Genomic DNA, 14,043 nt, shown 5'->3' with positions numbered 1-14,043 from the left:
ACTGTGTGTGAAGCCCTAGAGGTGAGAAAAAACCCAAGATGTTGTCCAGGTGCAGTAGCTCATGCCTGTAATCCCAGCACACTGGGAGGCCAAGGCAGGAAAATTGCTTGAGCCCAGAAGTTTGAGACCAGACTGGGCAACATGGTGAAACCCCATCTTTACAAAAAAATACAAAAATTAGCTGGGTGTGGTGACACGCGCCTGTAGTCCCAGTTACTTGGGAGGCTGAGGCCAGAGGATCGATTGAACCTGGGAGGTAGAGGCTGCAGTGTGCTGTGATCGTGTCACTGCACTGCAGCCTGGGTGACAGAGGGAGACCCTGTCTCCAAAAACAAATACGAATACAAAAACAAAACCCTAGAATGCTGAGGAATTGAGAGAAGTTCCATGTGTCTGAATCAGAGTGTGAGGCAGGGAATGTCAAGAGATAAGTGATTAAAAAGCAATTAAAGATGAGTAATAACATTCACGTCCACATTAGAGAGAATGCTGTTGAATGTCAAACGAGGGATGTGAAGAACCACCTAAGGTATGTTCCCAGAATGCAGAGAAAAGGATTAAAAGTATTGGCCCGGTGTGGGAGATGAGAGCTATCTAGGGGAGGGAAGAATGATTCAGCGAAAGAATCTTAGGTATTCCTGTGGGAAAATAGAAGTAACAACCAAAGACCTAATTAAACAAGTGTTTCTTTTGCTGAAAAGAACTTGAAGATGAAGATCAAAAGAATCCACCACAGGGTTGGGCGCAGTGGCTCACGCCCATAAACCCAGCACTTTGGGTGGTGGAGGCAGGCGGATTGCTTGAGGTCAGGAGTTCGAGACCAGTCTGGTGAATATGGCAAAACCCTGTCTCTAATAAAAATAAAAAAATTAGCCAGGCATGGTGGCGGGCACCTGTAATCCTAGCTGCATGGGAGGCTGAGGCAGGAGAGAATTGCTCAAACCCAGGAGGTAGAGGTTGCAGTGAGCTGAGATTGCACCACTGCACTCCAGCCTGGGTAATAGAGTGAGACTCCATCTCAAAAAAAAAAAAAATTCCACCACATTCCAAGAAAAAAGAGTGACAACATTTTCACATTACAAAGATATAAGAAATAGACCATATGAGCATTCAGATAGAAAAAAGTAAGTTTTCTATGTAGGAACAGAAATCTCTCTGGACACAGGCTTTTTTTTTTTTTGCACCACCCAAGATCAGAAGACAATGAAACCACATGTAGTAGAGTTTTCAGGGGGAAATGTTGGGAACAACCTCATGCCCAACTAAGTCTGTTGTCTTTCAAGGCAACAGTATATACTTTCAGTACCATAGACCTGGTACCATAGACCTTCCCGTCCCTTCATTAACACATCTCAAAGATCTACTACCCGAAAGAGCAGTGAAAATGAAGATCTCAGTAATGAGGAGATCATGATCCACAGGGACTTTAGGACCAGCATTGTTCATGCTGGACCCACATACAGGTATTTGGCCTCCGTGTGGTCTGGTCAGTTCTGTGGCTAGGGACTGCAGTTTGGCCTGCAAGAACCTCCCTGAGCTGCTCCTCTTAAGGTTTCCGTCATTTCCCAGAAAGTGTATTTCTTGCACCACATGCTTTACCTCATGTTTCAGAAGAAATGTCATGATTGATGACCACATGAAACTGATTTGGCTCCAGGGTCTGTTGACATTAGCCAAACTGTTTACACGGTTGAGAGCCAATGCCAAGAAGAACCATATACTTCCCCTTTCTCAAAACCAGAGCTGTGTAGTGCATCGTATTCATCATTTGCATTTGCATTACCAAGAGCCTCACATGTTTTCTATGTCTTTTTTTTTTTTTTTTCAAAGAGATAGTCCTGCTTTGTTGCCCAGGGTCTGCTCTTGAAATCCTGGACTCAAGTAATCCTTCACCTTAGTCTCCCAAAGTGCTGAGATTACAGGCATGAGCCGCTGTGCCCAGCTGTTGTCTGCATCTTTAAGACTTCAATGTTGGCCGGGCGTGGTGGCTCAAGCCTGTAATCCCAGCACTTTGGGAGGCCGAGACGGGCGGATCACGAGGTCAGGAGATCGAGACCATCCTGGCTAACATGGTGAAACCCCGTCTCTACTAAAAAAATACAAAAAAACTAGCCGGGTGAGGTGGCGGGCGCCTGTAGTCCCAGCTACTCGGGAGGCTGAGGCAGGAGAATGGCATAAACCCGGGAGGTGGAGCTTGCAGTGAGCTGAGATCTGGCCACTGCACTCCAGCCTGGGTGACAGAGCAAGACTCCGTCTCAAAAAAAAAAAAAAAAAAAAAAAAAGACTTCAATGTTTACTTGATTTCTCTGACTTTTAACTAGGAAAGAATAGTAAAAGGTCTAAGCAGCCACTGTGTCAGAAAGCTTCAGTTCATACTGTCCTCCACCTGGGACTTGTGAATGTCCCTGTGTTACCTATGGCTGGACTCAGTATATTCATTATGTTTATATAATGCAAATGTTTAGAAGTGAGACTGAACTGTTTTTTAATATTTTTTAAAATAAATCTCGGAATCAGAGAAATTATCATTTCCTTTTGATCTAAGAAGTTAGTGACTCACTTTAGTAAGAGAAATATTTTTAAAGGCACAGAAAAAAGAGTAAGAATTATAATAATATAAGAATTAAAATATTTCTGACTGGAAATATTACAATATAACTATTGCTGGGTAATTAGCCCTCCGCCCACCTCTGAAATTACTGACTTAAACAATATATTTGGAACCTTCAGAAACAGAGTCAATAGTGTATAAATATATATACTCTAAGACCTTTATTATAGGCAATTTATTGTGAGGAGTTGGCTCATGGATTGTGGAAGATGAGAAGTCCCGTAATCTGCCATCTGCAAGCTGGAGACCCAGGAAAGCTGGTGGGGTAGTTCCAGTCTGAGTCGAATGGCCTGAGAACCAGGGGCACTGATGGGGTAAGCCCCAGTTTGAGTGCAGGAGAAGACTGATGTCCCAGCTCAAGTAGTCAGGCAGAGGGACCAAGTTCTACCTTGCCAGGCCTTTTGTTCTGGCCTGCAATGGACTGGGGAAGGAACACTGGGGAAAGCAACCTGCTTTACTCAGTCTATGATTCCAGTGTTAATCTCATCCAAACACCTTTACAGACATACCCAGAATAAGGTTTATCGAAGTATTTAGGCATCTTGTGGTCTAGACATAAAACTAACTGTCACAAACAACATGCATTTATTATGCTCACGGGTTCTGTGGATCTGGAATTTCAACAGGGCACAGGAAGGAGGGTTTGTCTTTATTCCCTGGTGTCTGTGACCTCAGCTCAGTAAGACTCAAGCTGGGAATGACTTGGTAGCTGGGGGCTGGAAACATCTGGAAGCTCTTTCATTCCCCTGCCTGGTGCCTGGGTTGTCATGACTTGAATACTAGGATTACTGAGCAGAGCAGTCACCAGCTTGCCCAGATTCAGAGAAGTGGGGACACAGACCCCAACCTCAATGAGCAGAGTAGCAAAAGAATTTCTAGCCATACCTTCAAAAATGACCTAGTAATAACTTGCTAACATCGGTTTTCTTTGCCTCACAGAATTTGGGATGGTGTTCTGTGTTGAACTGTGTCCCCCCACCCGCTTCCAAATTCATATGTTCAAGTTCTAACCCCCACTACCTCAGAATGTGACTATTTGGAAATCGTGTATTAATTAAGTTAGAATGAGGTCATACTGGAGTGCGGTGGGCCTCAAATCCAATGTAACCAGTGTCCTTATAAGAAGGGGAAATTTGGATACAGATTTGCACACTAGGAGGACACCATGTGAAGATGAAGGGAGAGGTCAGGGTAATGTTCTATCAACCAAGGGATGCCAAAGATTGCCAGTAAAACACCAGAAGCTAGCAGGGAGGTGTAGAACAGACCCTTCCCTCACAGCCCTCAGAAGGAACCAACCAGCCTTGCCAACACCTTGATCTTGCACTTCTGGTCTTCAGATCTGTGAGACAAAAAATGTCTGTTGTTAAACTATGCAGTCTGTGGCACTTTGTTACAACAGCCCTCGCCAACAATTACAGACGGTTTTAAGGTTTTTTTTATACTTTTCATATTTTTGACAGGGAACGTATATTTCTTTAATAATGAGAGAAATAGATTTGGTTTCATTTAATGTTTTCAATTTCTTTGTTCCATAAAACATGAAAATATGCCAAAATCTTTCCATGGTTGTGTCTAGGTAATGTGACCACAGGTAATTTAAAAAATCCCATCTACTGAAAATGTTTAATGAGTATGTGTCACCCCTCTTATGGTAAGGAAAAGAACGCTGGAAAAGCCACTATGGGAAGTGCAAAGAGCAGCTGCCCTGGGTCCCACTCCACTGAGGAGTAGCTCTGAGTCCGGTTCCTAGTGTGTAATGGGGGAGTCTTCCTCAGTGTTGAGAGAAACAAATGCATGCATCTATGCAGACACACGTGGAACCCCGGAATCCAGTGTCTGGCGCTGGGACCTGGTGAGCCACACTTTGCCTCCATTCTCCAGTGTAATTTACAGCCTGTGGCTGTGATTACGAGTGGTGGTGGAAGATGTCAGTACTTTAAGATATATATAGATATCTATAATATATAGATATATAATATAATATATATAGATATATTATATAGATGTATATTATATCTATAATATATAGATTATATATCACCTATATATAGATAATATATAGATATAGAGTGTTTTTTATATATATTATCTATGCATCTATATGAGAGAGAGGGAGAGAGATAGAGAGAGAGACACACAGAGACAGAGTCTTGCTCTGTTGTCCAGGCTTGAGTACAGTGGTGTGATCATAGTTCATTGCAGCTTTAAACTCCCTGGGCTCATGCAATCGTCCCACCTCAGCCTCCTGAGTATCTGGGGCCACAGGAGCACACCACCATGCCTGGCTGATTTATTTATTTATTTATTTTGTAGAGACAAGGTCTCCCTTATGTTGCCCAGGCTGGCCTCAAACTCCTGGCTCAAGTAATCCTCCTACCTTGGCCTCCTGAACTGCTAGGGTTACAGGCATGAGCCACCATGCCTGTCTGCGAAAAATATTTCAACCACAATCATGTCTCTTTTCATGCTGACTTACCTTGTTGAATGGCCCTGGAGTGGTCATGAGGATTTTAGGACTAGGCTAAGGGAAAACTGACTTAAGAATATATTTAGTTTGATTTCAGTGAATGTCTTAGTCCATTTCAGCTGCTATAGCAAAATCCCATAAACTGGGTGGCTTATAACAACAGAAATTTATTTCTCACAGTTCTGGAGCTGGGAAGTCCAAGATCATAGCACCAGCAGATTTGGTGTTTGATGAGGGCCCCTTTCCTGGTTACAGATGGCATTTTCTCTCTATGTCCTCATGTCGTGGAAGAGGTGAGGGGTCTTTCTCAGGCCTCTTCCCTAGGGCACTAATCCCACTCATGAGGGCCCCAGCCTCATGACCTCATCTTCCCCCCAAATGCCCCACCTCTTAATACCATCACCTTAGGGGTTAGGATTTCAACCTAGGAATCTTGAGGGAACCCAAACATCCAGGCCATAGCAATGGGATTTACTTATGTGCTTTGCAGTCACTTCCTTGAGTAGGTAAGTTATTCATAACTATCCTGGGGGTGAGAGGGGCTTTGAAAGATAGTCCTACTGACCACTGTGCCTACTCACCAGGCTTGTGACATGTACTATGAGAGGAACACTTTTTGCAGAGCCTAATATTGGCAGTATGTAGGTAGTAGAGGAACGTTTGAGATGTATAGAACCAGCAGTCTGCAGATATTTTTCCAGATTTTATAGCTCCTGTATGAAAAACACTTGACAGAGATTTCTCCAAATTTGACAATAATTCTAAAAATTTACCTGAGATTATCAATAATGAGTTGAGAAGCTGAAATAAATTATTCTAAGCTATTAATGTTGGAAAGAACTCCAAATTTTAGCCAAATTAAAGGAAAAACAACTTTTATTCTCAATATAGAAAATAATTTTAAATCTTTATTTTTTAGGAAAAAGGTGTTTTAAAACAGCATGCAACTAAAAAAGATAGGAAAGGAAACACTACCAAAATGTCCCAGACAGTTAGTAAAAATGTTATTTCATATTTTGGTGAAAAATTTTGTTTGCTGTATTTGTCAGCCTTATTAAATTTATGCTTTTTTTAAAAATTCTAGATATATATTTGTGTTTATGATTAAATTTGCATTTGTAAGTTTGCCTTCTTTTTCTTGTAGAGAGCCTCCAAAATTATAAAAACACAGGGCCCCTCAAAATCTGAGTCTGACCTGAAGGAGCCTAGCTTTCAAATCGATCCTTGTTTTCCCGCAAAGTTGTTATTTGAGTCTGATGCTACTAGTTAGAATTGTAAGTTCTCTGTTTTTCCATTTCCTACAGAAGAACTCAGATTCAGAAAAGCTATTTACCAATCATTTCCTTTTAACCTAAAAGGTTTCAGTGACTCTCTCTAGCAAGAGTTTGAGGGTGCATGCTCTTTACCTAGTCAGAGCAAAACCGTGATTCAGAATATGAGAAAATGGCTCTCCTTTTCCTAGGAAGTTTTCAATATAAAAACATGCTGTGCTTTTGAATGAAAAGTAAAATTTAAAGCCAATGGATGGAAATTTCTTGTAAGAAGATGTAAAAAACCCCTAGCTGTTTCTGTTCTTGAAAATAAGGGTTGTTTTTTCACGGGGTCTAAGACTTGAATACATTTTTTCGAAATGAATTTGGCCTGTTGTATTAAGGCCTGTGATAATACGATTTCATTCCGTGGTGCAACTCCTTGACTACCTTCCTTCTGTAGCCACTGTGATTTGGTGTTTTAAAGTTAAAAAACTCAGGAAAAGATAAGTCCTGGATCATAAAATTACATTTGCATATATGGGGTTTTAATTTGAAGCTGGGGTTTCTTTGCCTTTATCTCTGATCAAAGATAAGCTTCACTTATTTCGCTGAACCTATTCTGTGGTTTTAAAAATATTTCCTGTTGTAAAATATAACAGATGTATTACACAAAGAACATAAAGTAAGTATCCAGCCTAGAATATTTGTCCTCTTTCCCCTATGCTGGTATGGAGAAAAAGAAAAGAGCATGTCTTCAGAATACAATAGCCTTATGTTAAAATGTCAACTCCATCTTTCATTAGTTGTGTGACCTTGGGCAAGTTACTTAGTCTTCTCATCTATTAAATCTTGGATATTAATATTCATCTTGTGAAGCTGTGAAAATTACATGATAAATTAGAGACAAAAACCTTTCCCCATCTAGTTATAGTACCTGGCACAAAAAGGAACTAAGCAAACACTTAAAATATGAGAAAGATAAGGCCTTAAGCCTGCTCCTGAGGAATGTGGAATCTGGAAGATGGCAGAAAAGAAGGATCAAAGGGGAAGGGTTAAATTATGGAGGCTTTGAAGTTGGTGAATTTTGAAGGAAGTGGTGGAAAGAAGTTGAGTGCTTCTAGTTTGGAGAAAGTTTTATATAAAGTTGAGGTGTAAGTGATAAATTACATGTAGGGGACCACTGTTATATTTTTTTGGTTGAATTAAAGAGTATAAGTACATTTATTTCTTTATTCTTTGATTAATTCAACAAACACATAGTGAATGTTTAACACGTGCCAAGAAGTGTTTTTAGTACTGGAGAATATGAAGAGAAAGAAGACCCATTTCTCACCCTTAAAGAAGTTATAGTCTACTGGGAGAAGAGAATCAGGAAAAAATGGAAGGTATTAAAATGTGGGGTACAAAAGAGAAAGGGAGGGAGGTGGGGTCTGTGAGTGCTTTAGGTGTCAGAGGTAATTCTTGAGACGAGGTGTCTGCATGGCTGCGAAGGTCTGGTGGCAGGGTGTGAGAACTGCGTAGACATTCTAGGTAGAGAACTGGAATGAAGGAAGGCCCAGGTGTACCTCAGCTTTGCACATGTGTGGGTGGGAGCTGCTCCAGGGTAACGGCATGCGGGATCAGTGAGGGAGGGCTGGCTTGCATGCATCAGCGCAAGCCTGTGAGGGGCCACGTCAGGGAATAATGACAGTGGCTGTGGCAGTGCCTCCAAGAACAAATAGATGTACCCTAGGGCAGGAGTCCCCGATGCCTGGGCCATGGACCAGGTACAGGGTACTGCTGCTCTAGGGGAAGGTCTGAAAGACCAGGTGAAAGGGTGGGATTTGAACATTTTGGGAAACATATTGAAGGTGGGGTTTGGAATGTGAGACTTCCCACTGCATGGGGAGGTGGCTTATGCCTGTAGTCATAGACTTTGGGCCCAGGAGTTCCAGATCAGCCTAGGCAACAGGGCAAAACCCTGTCTGTACAAAAAATACAAAAAAAGTAGCCGGGTATGGTGGCATAGCCCCGTAGTACCAGCTACTCGGTAAGCTGAGGTTGGAGAATTACCTGAGCCCGGGAGGTTGAGGCTGCAGTAGATGCCAGATTGAGACTGTTTAAAAAAAATGTGTGGGGAAGACAGCTGAGGCAAGGATATTAAGTAAGAAGACATTTTATAAGCCTGGCCATTTGAAAATATAGGCTTAGACCAGTAGATTATCATTTAAATTTTACCTTTTTATTTTCCAACTCTTTAATCTCTAGGAATAACTGGAAGTTTTCAGAAGTTACTATCTCTGCTATGGGAATGGATAGTCAGACACCAATGTTCACAAATTACTCTTGAAACTTGATGCAAACAACCTGTTTAAAAACTGATGTAACGAGAGGAATTTCATGGATGCAAATGAACACCTGTGAAAATTCTTAGGCAAGAACTGCTTCATTTAGCAACACCAGGTTAGCAGTTTGAGAGAAGATCTTTTTTGGGTCTACATGCCCAAATTTACAGATTGTTTTGATACTTGAATCTGCCATAATGTTTGTTGAATAAATAATCTCTATCTTTGAGGGAGTTACTGAAATTTTTTATAATCAAACTCCTGAAAGGAATACATTGAGATCGTGTGCATCTCAGTGTACTCTGAGGCCTGTGGATACTTGCTGTTCTTTTTAAAGAATTTAGGCATCTTAACTCTTGGCATATAAAATTATTCTTAGGAACTATATGGATGTAATTCAAGTGCAATACCACCTATACATTTGCCAGAAATCACAGATATAAATATATATATACATATATATGTGTATATATACTTTTTCTCATTTCCAGTAACAATGAAAATCCTATAACTTTTTGCTGCAGATGAAAATAACTGGGATCATGAATGAAATGACCAGATGGTTGCCCTATCACCTAACAGTGAAGGTCTCCCCGCATGACATGTTTCTGTTTTCTTAAGACTTTAATATATTGTTCTTAACATTTATTTGGGCTGTATTTGCATTTTTGGAAGCTGACCAGTTTCTACACATATCTAAATGCCTCTATTTGAAGATAGAGCAATAGAAATTGTCCCATCTAAAGGAGGAGGAGGAGGAGGAGGAGGAGGAGGAGAAGAAAAAAAGGGAGTGAGAAACGTAGAGAACCTCAGGAATGTGTGGCACAATATTAAAAAAGCTGACATTATGGATAGTTAAAGTATCAGGAAGAGAGGAGAAAAAGAATGAGATGGCAAACATTTGAAAAAACAGTGGCTGAAAACATCCTAAATTTAATAAGATGTTTATATTTTCTGATTGGATTAGTTTTGTGAATCCCAAACAGGATAAATACAAAGAAAACCAAACTAGACACATCATAGTCAAACTACTGAAAACAAACAAACAAACAAACAAAAAACAAAGGAGAATCTTAAAAGCAGTAAATAAAAATGACACATTATACATAGGAGAATAATGATTTCAATGGTTGTGGACTTCTCAGCAGAAATTATAGAAGTCAGGGACAGTGGAATGAAATTGTTGAAGTGCTTAAAGAAAAAACTGTCAGCTTAGAAATCTCTGTTTAGCAAAAATATCCTTCAAGAATGAAAGCAAAATGAAGTTATCTTCAGATATCAGAAAACTGAGATTTCATCACCAGAAGACCTGCACTTCCAGAAGCTAAAGAAAGTTGTACAGACTGAAGGGAAATGATATGAGAAAAGGAATAAAAAGCGTAAAATATTATAAATATTGGGGTAAACATCAAAGACCAATTTTCCTCTTAATTTTTTCATATATGCACAACTGTATAAAGGACATATTATAATATTGACTTAAGGTTTATATCACATATAGATAGATTATATGGCAGCTATGGCATAAAAGATGATGGCAGTGTTGGTGGTATGGTTGGGGAGGGTAAATGGACCAATAAAATTGTGTCCTTTGCCAAAACATGGATGGAGCTAGAGGCCATTATCCTAAGTGAATTAACGCAGGAACAGAAAGCCAAATACTGCATGTTCTCACTGATAAGTGGGAGCTAAACTATGGGTTCACAAAGGCATACAGAGTGGTACTGTGGACATTGGAGACTCAGAATGGGGGAGGCTAAGAGGGAGGTAAGGGATGAAAAAGTACCTGTTGGGTACAATGTGCTCTACTTGGGGTGACGATGGGTCCACTAAAATCCCAGATTTAACCACTGTACAATTCATCTGTGTAACCAAAACCCACCTGTACCCCTAAAGCTATTAAAATAAATAAAACCAAATTAGCTCCGTTTCTGTTAGATGAGAAGCAAATATTTTCCTAAGTTTGTCCTTTGTCTTTTGACTTTGTTTATGGTGTTTCACTCATGCAGATGTTTTTGATTTTTATGTTTTTAACTTGTCATTATTTTCTTTCATGTCTTCTGGATTTTAAGTCATGTTCTCAAGGCTTTCCCACTCTGATAAATGGTTTTTTCCTCATTTCTCTTACAACTTTGATTCTTTCACTTCCCACATTTAACCTTCCACCTATCCAGAATTTCCCCAGCATAAATTGATATGGTCCCAATGTTTCTTTTTTTTTTTCCCCCAAATGGCCACTCATTTATACCCACACCATTTATTGAATCGTCTTTATAGTCCCCACTGATTTGAAATGCCAGCTTTACATACCAAAGTCCTGTATGCATTTGCCTCCGTTCTGTTCGGTAGGTCTGTTCAAGCTCCAGTTCCCAAAAGTGTTGAGTGTCGCCTAAAATCTAGAAGGGCTGGTTTCTAGTTTTCCATCATTGCTCCTCTTTTCTAGAGTCTTCTGTCCTATTAGGGCTTATTGATTTTTTAATATGATCTGTGGATTCAGTTTTCTTTAGTTCTAGTGAGCAACAACAACAACAACAAAAATAAAAAATCCTTCCTTTTTTTTTTTAAATCAAGATCACCTTAAATTTAAAAATTAACTTAGGACAACTTGACATATTTTATGATTTTTATGTTACTCTCCAAAGATATAATAAGTGGTTCTATTTATTCAACTCTACTTCTTTGTCCTGCAGGAACATTTTGTTTCCTTATTAAGTCTGATATTGTCTTTTGGTCTGAGACAGACGTATTTTAGAAAATTGTGTTCATTGATTCCTATCTTATTAAAGACTGATTTTGCTAACTTTATTTCTATCTATTTGTTGTGAACGTACATGGGACCTTTTCTTTCGTTATATTTTCTGGCTATTAGTATGTACAGAGGCTTGTGATTTCTGTGTATTTATTTTATACCTTGATTGCTGAATGTGTTTTATTTCTAGTAATTTTTGTTTTTAGTTGGTTCTCATGAATTTTCCAGATATCCAATTATATAATTTGTAAATAGTCATAGCCTTACCTCCTCTCTAACAATTTTTGTTTCTCTGATTTCTTTCTCTTGTGTGGTAGCTTTAGATAGTACCTCCAGAGTGTGTTAGATAATAAAAGGAAATAGTGCCAATCAGACTTTTTTCTGACTTCAAGGGAACTTCTAGTGTTTCCTTATTAAGTCTGATATTGCCTTTTGGTCTGAGATAGACATTTTTTTTTTAAAAATTATGTTCATTCATTTCTGTTTTATTAAATATATATTTTTAAAAAACCTCAAAAGGCCAGGTGCAGTGGCTCACACCTGCAATCTCAGCACTTTGGGATGCTGATATGGGAGGATCACCTGAGGCCAGGAGTTCAAGACTAGCCTGGTCAACATAGTGGAACCGTATCTGTATTATTTTTAAAAACATAATAAATAAATAAAAACCTCACAATGGAGATTAAATTTTGATAAGGCTTGTCTTACTATCTATAGATCTAGTCATATTACTTTCCCTTTAACTTATTAGTATGATATATTAATAATTCCTCCATCAAGTCATATTTGCATTTGGGAATAAATGTCACTTGGTCATCATATATTCTATTGGATAATTTATAATTTTTACATCAATATTTGTAAGACTGATCTGTAATTTTCCTTTATGTGTATGTGAAATTGTTACTGGGTTTTGGTAGCAGTGTTATAGTTGCTTTATCAAAATAATTTAAAAGTTTTTTTTCTTTTTCATAGTCTAGGTAGTTTAAATGGCACTGGAATGATCTGCGTTTTAAATATTTGGGAGAAATCCCTGTGAAACCGACTGGACTTAGGGAATTAGGGAGAGTGGTTGGCTAGTTTCTTTGTTTCATCTATGAAATAAATCTGCTTAAGATTTTTCTCTTTTTTGTCATCAGGTTGGTAAATGATAATCTTCCTAGAAAAATGATAATCTCATTCATATTTCAAATATAGTTGCATAGTGTATTCAAATATATTAGTATAATATATAATACATATTAATATAATGTATAATATAATAGTATTATATGTTATAATATATAGTACTTCAAATATATTTGCATAGAATATTCAAATATATTTGTGAAATAGTCTTTTACTTCTTCTAATTTTCTGTAGTTATTGTCCCATTAGCATTTCTCATGTTATATGTTTTTAATTTCTCCCTTTTCCTTGCTTAGATTAAGCAGAAGTTTGTTTTATTTATTTTTTCAGAGAGCCAGCTTTGGTTGTATTTATCAGTTTTATTCTTTCTCTGTTTTCTAAATTATTAATTTCAACTTTATTTTTATTATTTCCTTTTCTAACTCCATGAGTGGTATGCTGAATTCATTCATTTTTACTTTTGTTTATTAATATAATCATATGAGGATGTGAATTTTCATCTGAACACCACTGTAGCTATATCTCAGATTCTTAGTGTTAATATATATAATTAGCTGTTGTCATAATTATGATTTATGGTAGAAAGCCACTAGAGAGTTAAGAAAATTAGTAAATTTGCTTACTTAGGATGGGCCTAAATTAAGAAGGGCCTTGAATGATAGATGGTAGGCAGAGGACTTTAGACTCAATAAAAACAGTGTTAAGAAGCCATTGAAAATCCTTGGTTAGGAAACTAACAAGATACGTGTTCTTTGGAAAGATGAACAGCTCGTATAGCAAGCAGTTACCTTATCTACTGCTTTGCCTGTTTCAAAACAAATGTTGGATAGGAAATGCCCTTTTCAGCAAAGATGGAAAAATGACATCTAACTATTTACTTCTCAAAGATATTGCCAGATCTTGTAAGTGAATATCCAGCTGGAACCTTCCACAATTGTTCTGAACGTTGTACTTACACTTGTTTGAAATCTTTAAGGTTCCTTTAAATGGAAAGTATATCCTAAAGTAATGAGACCAGGAAGCATTCATTCATTTCTACTACATATTTTGTGTTATTATCACTCACTTGGAACCTACCTTTGCTGTCAAAGGTGTCTTATTTCTCTACTAGATTGTAAACTTTTTATACAAATATAATATTTTTATATTGTAGGAGGCCAATTAATATTTGTTACTAATTTATTTTACTTAAAACTGTTGTATAATTATAAAATTCTCACAGTGAGCATACAAATAATGGAAATACTCTTGAGATTATCTGCCTTATCTTTTTATTATTCCTAATTATATGGAACATTTTCAACGGTCTCATTATATTAAGTAATCTAATTTATCCTGCCTTTTTAATCATTAGAGCAACTAAATTTGGATGTGTTTCATTGTACCGACGATCTCTTTTATTTGACTTTTGTGTCAAGGCCTTCCGCAGTATCCATCTGCTTCTAGTTTCTTACTGATTTTGCTGGGAGAGGCAATTGGCTATAAAAACTGTATTCTTAGGTTCCTCT

The sequence above is a fragment of the Trachypithecus francoisi genome, unplaced genomic scaffold (genome assembly GCF_009764315.1).
Source record: "Trachypithecus francoisi isolate TF-2019V2 unplaced genomic scaffold, Tfra_2.0 Lachesis_group15, whole genome shotgun sequence".
NCBI classification, from domain to species: domain Eukaryota; kingdom Metazoa; phylum Chordata; class Mammalia; order Primates; family Cercopithecidae; genus Trachypithecus; species Trachypithecus francoisi.
This window is presented reverse-complemented; position numbering follows the sequence as displayed.